The sequence below is a fragment of the Strigops habroptila genome, chromosome 8 (assembly GCF_004027225.2).
Source record: "Strigops habroptila isolate Jane chromosome 8, bStrHab1.2.pri, whole genome shotgun sequence".
In the NCBI taxonomy this organism is placed as follows: domain Eukaryota; kingdom Metazoa; phylum Chordata; class Aves; order Psittaciformes; family Psittacidae; genus Strigops; species Strigops habroptila.
In genome coordinates this window covers 57,091,315-57,099,377 of record NC_044284.2, presented here as the reverse complement: position 1 = coordinate 57,099,377, position 8,063 = coordinate 57,091,315, and positions in this window count along the sequence as shown.

Genomic DNA, 8,063 nt, shown 5'->3' with positions numbered 1-8,063 from the left:
CTTTGGCTACTTTGTGGGGAGACTTGAGTCATGACTCGAGACCTATCATCATCCATGCATCAGATAAGTGAGATGGGTTAAATGGTAAGAAGAAAGGCTCAGTTGGTGGGGAACAGGGCTCTGGATAGGTTTCCATGCATGCAGGTCCCTCCTACCTGGTATACTCCCTAGCTGCAAAGCAGTGCCATGGCCTATATACCACCTGTGTCTTCTCCACAGTGGATCACAGAGCAGTCTGACCATCTGCATCCTGCATATGTGACCACAAATGGGATGAGAGAGGTCACAGTGCAGAGCTACGTGTGGCTTTGATATGAGCCTCACTGTGGGAAGTGCGCAACAGGACAGAAGTGCGTTGCTCTCAGCTCTGTGGGTAAGATGTACAAGGCTGTTGGTTGCCTTTCCTGGGCCTCTTCAGTCCTGTCTCCTTCTTCTTCCCTCTGTAAAATGGGCCCTGCATATATTTTCCTGGCCTGGCAAATTTTTGAGAGGCCAATAATGCTGTCAGGCCTGAGATGAACATGAATAATAGCCTGTTTGCACAGCTGATAACTGAGCTGTAAAAACGAATCTGCTCCCAGATGAAACTTGACATGCAAAATTTAAGCTTGGGGAGCAATTCTTTGTACATAGTCTGAAAAACAATATAATAAAGGCTTAGACTGTTTAATTTTTCTTCATCCTTAAAAGAAAAAAACCCTACAGGAGGGTCAGCAGGGAAAGCTTCTGTGTTTTGACACAAAACTTGGAATTAGCTTGAAGCATAAAATACAGCAAATGTTTAATCTGCAATAAAGTTGAATCTGCTCATTCTGGAGAAGAACAATGGCCAAGGGTCGAAGCTTTGGGTTCTGCAGTTGCCAGATGGGCTCATTTCCAAAAGGGAATTTGGATGGTAATCAGTGTCCGCTGGGATCCATGCCCACCGCTCCGAGTCCGTGTGCCACAAAGGAGAGATTAGGGGCAGAATGAGAATGTGCAGGGCTGGCACGAATCAAAGGGACTCCCTGTAAAACCTATTACATCTGCGCTCTAAAACATGCATAGAGAAAGTGACAGTCAGGAAAATGCAGTTTGGATTGTGCTTTGATGGCTGGGAAGCTAAAACTGGGTGGGTGGCTAAGTGTAACTCCATGTCCATGCCAGCTTCATTTGACTGCGGCAGCCCGAGTCAGGCCAGTTTTCATTGTCCTGTCAGGACTTTCAGAGCAGCAGGACAAATAAAGGAATGAGATGGGGAAATGAATTTATAGACTTTGGTTGTCAAATGATTTACAAAAGGCCCAAACCTTGGTGTTTTGTCCTATTGATTCTGTTTTGGCAAGACAAAGCCAAGATTGTGAACCTGTACAAAGGGAGGTGGCCTTTACTTCCCTCTGTGTCTTTGTGATGGCTGGGCGATTTGCTGAATTGAAGTTTCACTTTTAGACTGAAAGCAGGTGTTACTCTGCACTGGATTATGAGATACAAACACTATGGCATGTTTCTGGGACCCACAGAGTTGGCTAGTATTGAATCACAACAAACCCCAAATGTTTGGGTGGGAATAGCTGAATTTCTCCAATGTCTGCTTTGTAAGAGAAACCATCCACTTCTCACATCAAGTCTCAGGTGATCTAAAAGTACTTGTTGTGATCTTTGGGAGCCCGTGTTAGTCCTTAAGGCCTGTGCCCTCTAGCAGGTGAGTGTGCCCATGGTTTGGGTCCCAGTCCTCTGAAGATAAGTTTGGGCATGTTTAAGCTTTAAAAGAGGGAATGAAAGGAAGACAAGGTCTTTCTGATGCAATAGCAGGAATCTTAAAACACTGAAGTGCTGCAGAAAGTGCTTGTAGAAGTTCAAACTGTATCAGTCTGACCAGATCCGTGCAGACATACTGTGCATAAATACTGTGCTTTATCAGAGCCATAGGAGAAGCCAGGGCTGAAGCACAAGAGGTGCAGCAAACCAAGGAGCAGCTGAATTAGTAGGAGTTGGTTTAGGTTGGTTTAGACTACAAGTATCTGTTATATGCTTTTATTCTTTTAGGCTTGATCCATCTTGGTTAGAACTTAACATCTGTGGAACTGAGATACACTTTAGCTTTTGAAGAAAGAATATGGGATGGGAGAATATTAGGAAGGGTATACTACTAGGGGTAGGAGGAAAGCTGGTTTGTGCTTCTAGGAACGATGTCTCTAGGACGTGTTATTCTGAAGTTCATCTATCACTTGATGCTTTATGTGATGTGACAAAACGCCACAGGGATTGATCCATCAACTGTTGTTGCTGCAACATGGTGTAACAGGCAGGAAATCTGAAAGGACATGCTTTCTGAAACTTTGTTTAAAAGAACTGTAGCTCTGGGAGTGCACATGCACATACACACTCAGACAAGCATGGATTCTACACACGGCATGAGCTCTATCCTAACGTCTGTGAGGAAAGGTTTCTCAGCCTCAAAGAAACAAGTATTTCACAACACAGTTACATGGATAACTCTTCTCAAATGTATATAAACAAGGCTGCATTTGTGTGACTCTAATGCATTTCTAATGAAGATATACAGAGACACCCAGAAGAAGCAAACCACCATGCAGAGTGAGGAGATGTCTGAACATCAGAGCTACATTTGCAAGATGATAATTGGATTCTTTCGCTCTCACAGTGTTTCCCTTTTCTTCCTCTCCCCTCAATCCTCTTTTGGGGGGGATTTTAAAAACTAGTTTGATTTTCATCCACTTTGAAAACCAAGTAATTCCACTCTGACCAAGCTCAGCTCTTTTGGTTAGGCATGACACTCCATTCATTCCCTCGTTATTTAGGAACTGAAAGTGATGAGATGGCAATATCTAATGGCATAGCTTTGAAAAAAATTACTAAAGACAAGCAAGTAAATCAAAAGAGAAAGCAAGAAAAAAACCCAACACATTCAGAATCCAACCTTGAAAAATATGCTTTTAATGAATTTTCATTTTAAAAGGAAAACAAATGCTGGCTTCCTATTCCTTCATAAGGAAGGACAGCCCTGTCAAGCAGCTATAAGAATTTACACATCAGATGACTTAGACTCTCCCCGCTACTTAGCACAAAGGCAACAGATTCAGCACTGGCTTGAAAGCAAGACAGGGTTTCAAGTGTTCTGCTGTCATACGAAATCCATACAAAAATAATGAGAACCATTCCATGCAGACATCATCCTCAATTCCCATTTGGGTATTATTTTCTCATTGATGTCGCAATTAATGCTAAAATAATTTGTCTGTGAGCCTTCAGGATGCTCCGAGCTTTCCAGAGGGCTGCGAGGAGCTGAGGGAGTTTTGCACCTCACAGAACCAGACCTTGCCTCTGCTTCCACCATTCACGCACAATACACCACTTCTTTGAAGCACTGGGGCCTAAACAAATAAGGTTTGGGAGAAAAATGGAGCAATGTCTAGCCCACAGAATGTTTAAAAAGGACAAAAATAACTATTCCAGGCTTGGTGCTGCTATTGTGTTTCCCTGTTTGTGTCTAAGGCCTTTGGGAGCCACAGAGCAAACAGAAGCCTGTGGTACTAATCTGCTGCTTTACAGCATTGGTATATGGTCACTGTAGAGCTACACGAGACACTGTCAACTTGAGTTTTGCTCCAATTCATGATTCCTTTGTTAGTAGTAATAGGATAAATAGTTTGAAGTGAAACATCTTGAAAAAAGCCCACTGTACTTGTTACTAACCATGGCCTCAAGTCTGCATTTCTATCAGCTTTCACAGTCATTAGTCACTGTACAACAGCAAAGAGTAGATCAGTCTAGAGCAGTGCTCCTCTGGCATGCAAAAGATCTTGCCAGACACCTAATCCTCACTTTTTTTTCCTTCTTGGCCCCTTCATTCTTATGCTCATTAAAATTAATGGAAAGGTCCCTATTGTGACTGTAGGTTTGGTTGCACTCAAAGCTCTATTGTGTAGGGATACTGCTATGGCAGAGTGTTCAGCCTTGGGATGGGAATTGAGGGTAGAAGCCTTCTCTGTTAACTCCTCTCTAGCTAAATAAAAACTTCACCAATGGACTGCAAAGCATCTCTTACCTTCCCCCTACTCCCTTGAAAGAGCTACTATAGAGAGGCAGGAGCATGAAGTGGAAGATGGATTTGGAGCCACACTGGGTAAGTATTGTGATTCCCAGAGAGCTGCTCTTCCCAGCTACTCTTATACGGCCAGAGTACTGCTGAATGGCACTGGGGAATATTTCAGTTGAGTTGCTAAGGAAAACCAGGAGGTGGTAGTCAAAAGTGGGCTAACTTGGGTTTGCAGTTATATATATATCGATATAAAAATTGAAAGGAATGCTTGTAAGTCAGAATTGCTCTGGAGACGAGAATCCATGAGTGTGAGATATGGACTGTTACCTGCGCACGTGTGCATGCAGTTAGTGAAGGTGTGATGCAGTGTGTTTCACATTTAAATAGAAGCTTTTGTCACTAAATGTTGCAGTTTCATACCTTTGGCCAGTGGTGTGTCAGGGTTATATCATACTGCTACTTATGCTTCAATAAAGGAAAACTGAGTGACAGTTTTAGGACAAAGAAGAATTATGGCTATGGAAGTAAGAGATTCTGGCTTGGAGGAAAGACAGTTCTTGGATGGTAAACTGATGGGATTTGTAGTCTGATTTAAACCCTGATTGTGTGATGTCCTCCTTTCTTTACTAGGCCGTGAGCTAACTAAAATAAGGGTATCTTTAGAAAACTTTGAGAGTGCTAATGGGGTTAAATTGACCTTTTAGGCATGAAACAAGCAAAAACCAAGTCCCAATGGCTGTGAAAGGGGAAATAGATCCAAAAGGTAAAGTAGTACAGAGCATGGATTTAAATAAGAAATATGAAAAAACCCCAGTGAACAGCTGACTTAGGGGGTTGGAGTCCTCTGGAAAAAAGATGAAGTTAAAAGAGAAGAAAATTAAGCTAAGAAACTAAAGACATTATTGAAGATATTGAACAAAGCATTTTAATACAATAAAGGTCGCAAAAATAAGCGCATAGAAAAGGGAGATCAATGGACACCATTTAGTCAGACACAAATGAAAATATGAATTGGAAACAAAAAACCTCTGAAGAGTTAGGGCCCTAAAGGAAAAGAGGGGAAGTAAAAGGCATGTTTCTGTGCAGTGTAAAATGGGCACATGTTGAAGCGAAAGACTAAAGTATCTTACCAGATATAACCAGAAAGTAGAACATTTTAAAAGAGGCTATTAAACAAGGCACAAACAAAAGTAGGTTTCGTAATCCCAAAAGTAGGAAGGAGAGTTGGGAAAAGTGGTTGTTGTTTTGAGCACAGTAGGCGAAACCCAGGAGCTCTGTAAGAGTCTTAGGAACAAGTCCTGAACAGAAGTGAACCTCTATTTATGCTCCACTGCGTTTGTGGCTTATTTTGTGCCTCACTTTGTAGAAGCAGCATAAAAGTTCAGTGGTAAATGCAATATACAATAGTACTTACAGCTGAAAGCTGACAGCAGTTTTGGCAAAAGAGTTTTATTTTAAAATGTAAATAATTGCAGATACTGACATGGCATTGGGCCATCACATCGCATTAAGGATGTGGCTGCTACTGCATTGCTTCAACTAACTTTGATTAAAAGGTTTCATTTGAATATCTGAAAGCTAGGAGGGGATTGAAACGATTACATTGGTCTAGTTCAAAGACAAGACTGAAAAAGCCAGCCTAATGGACAGGGGATATTTTCAAAGGTTGTTATACAAATAGAGGAGAACAGGTTTTTAAATGTTCATTTGAAAAAACAAAAAGAAATATATTGAAGAAGGACATGAAGTTTTCTGGGGAAAATGGAGGGGGTGTTAGTACAAACAGCTTAGGAAACTCTCTCCATGGCTTGAAGAGTTTCAGCAGATAGACTGGAGACTTCCCAGTGGCAGTATATGTACACTGGTTCTCTTCTTTCTCTGCCCTGACAGGCTGTTTTGGGTTTTGGTTTTAATTTAGCAAAGATTTTACTGTCAAAAAGATGAAGCACCCACCATTCATCCATCCCTGAGACAGCTCTTTGGCTGGGGCTGTCCCTCTGACAGTGGTCACAGGACAGGGGAGGTCTGTGGCTTCTTGAGTGGCACTAAATAAGCCAGGGTAATTCTGACACTGCTCTAACTTGGCACCATCGTGCCCAGGTTCTCAGTGTTAAACTAGATGGAATCAGTCAGTGTGGATAGTGTTGGTCACCTCCTCTTGCAGTGAGTCTGTGGCCTCTTCAGCTGCAATGTGGTGAACACTAAAATGCTTCTGGGCATTGCACACCAAGTGGAAGTGCTTGCAGCAAAATATGTCTGTACTGTTGCTTTACAGATTTCCAGAGTCTGGAGAGAAGAATCCTGAGTTCCTGTTCCAGTTTCTGACTCAAGAGGTGAGCTCCTGGAGGAGACACACCTTGGGAGGTAAATTAACAGTCTTAATTAACTATTGGAACATAATGGATAGAAATAGATTTAATTTCTCTTACACTCTGAATGGTTTCCCCTGCCCAATTTCATTCCCCTTTAGCACCTCGTTTCCCTCTTGCCTCTGCAATCCCTTGGAGACACAGATGTCCACAAGATGGTACTAGGCTACCAGTAGCCCCTACGGTGGCTGGTCTGTGAAGGCTGTTGAACTTGCTGTTTGGCAGGTGGCATCAGAACAATTCACTAAAAAAAAAGCTTCTTAATGTCGTTTCCTGTGAGAGGCATCAGGCCTAAATACCTGTTTGGGGGGTTTTATTTAATGAAACAAAACCGTGACAGCAAAAGGCTGCTGTGCCTGATGCTGTTGTGCACTCACCTGTCTCGTCCCGAGTAACTTCATTACTGTCTTTGGAGCCACTCCCAATTTAAACTACTTTAAGAAAGAGAACTACGAGGCCAGGAATTATAGCAGCACTGTGAAACTGTGTTTTGGCACATTTAAGAAAGAAATTTGACCTAATGCATTATAAATACCTCATTTGCTTTCAGCAATTACTGCAATCTATCACATCGAGCCAGCCAACACAAACACGCACTACATTTTGCATGCTGAAAAATTGTTCAAAAAGGCTTGAATAAATTGTTAATAGTCTAAAAGCTGCTAGTGAAATAGCTCAATGATTAGCTCTTCTCCTCTTCACATGGTTCAAATGCATTAGTGACACTACTGCCTAATGACTTGCAAAATTCCTGTTAAAGGCATAGGTGCATTTTTAAACAGCGGAGGAGCAGTTCTGAAGCCAATGACATTTCAGGCTTTGAAATGGAAAAGTTTTATACATTGGTTTATGAAAAATCAGTGCTTGACTTATTTTCTTTAACATTCCACATACAAACGTGTTAATCCTGTTGTGATGTTAGATTCATGTTGCTCCTGAAAAATACCTTTTCATAGTTTCATAATATAATAAGATTATTGAAATTCTCCTAATCCTGACTCTATGAACACTGTGGTGTTAATTAAAGACAGTGACCCGCTTCCTCATCAGCACTGTGCAATCTGAGTGATAAACACAGCCCCCGAGAGCTTGAAGCATTTCCCCTGTAGGTGCTTATCCAGGCTCCTGTGCTTGAGCTGTAGCAAGGGCGAGTGGCTCCTGTGAAGGGATGTTGCACCTTTCCCATACTCCATACTCATTTTACTAATTTGAAGACAATTAAGTGGAGGTGACCGTATCAGTGTGGTCATAATGAAATCCCTCAATGGGAGAAGTAATGAGGAGAGCACACAATTTGTGCCTCCAGGCCATGTGTTTAATTGACATATTAAAATTAGGATCACAAATTGAGGCTGTCACAGAATCCCAGACTGGTTTGGGTTGGAAAGGACCTTAAAGCTCATCTAGTTCCAACCCCCTGCCACGGGCAGGGACATCTTCCACTAGAGCAGGTTGCTCCAAGCCCCTGTGTCCAACCTGGCCTTGAACACTGCCAGGGATGGGGCAGCCACAGCTTCTCTGGGCACCCTGTGCCAGCGCCTCAGCACCCTCACAGGGAAGAGCTTCTGCCTAATGCCTACTGTACATCTCCCCTCTGCCAGTTTAAAGCCATTCCTCTTTGTCCTATCACGACATGTCATTGTCAAAAGCCC